The sequence below is a fragment of the Herpailurus yagouaroundi genome, unplaced genomic scaffold (assembly GCF_014898765.1).
Source record: "Herpailurus yagouaroundi ecotype Mexico unplaced genomic scaffold, PumYag 185, whole genome shotgun sequence".
Lineage (NCBI taxonomy): Eukaryota > Metazoa > Chordata > Mammalia > Carnivora > Felidae > Herpailurus > Herpailurus yagouaroundi.
In genome coordinates, this window is record NW_024412416.1 from 2,836,041 (window position 1) to 2,836,329 (window position 289).

Genomic DNA, 289 nt, shown 5'->3' on the forward strand with positions numbered 1-289 from the left:
TCCGGTCATATCTGAATACTCTCTAGAAGACAGAGCTCAGGTCAAGTGAAACACGGTGGCCCCATCATTTGACAAAGCCCCACAGCCAGGCAGCAGGTATAAGTCTGCTAGAAACAAACAAAAAAACTTCTCTCAAACAACAACAAACAGTTAACCCCCTCAGCCTGTCAACACCAATTAGTTTGTCTTTCTAGCAGAAGCCTCTTAAGACCAGTCCTCAAATCCAGCGGGGTCCTCTGCAAGCAGAAACCGTCATCCAGCGGGGTCCTCTGCAAGCAGAAACCGTCAT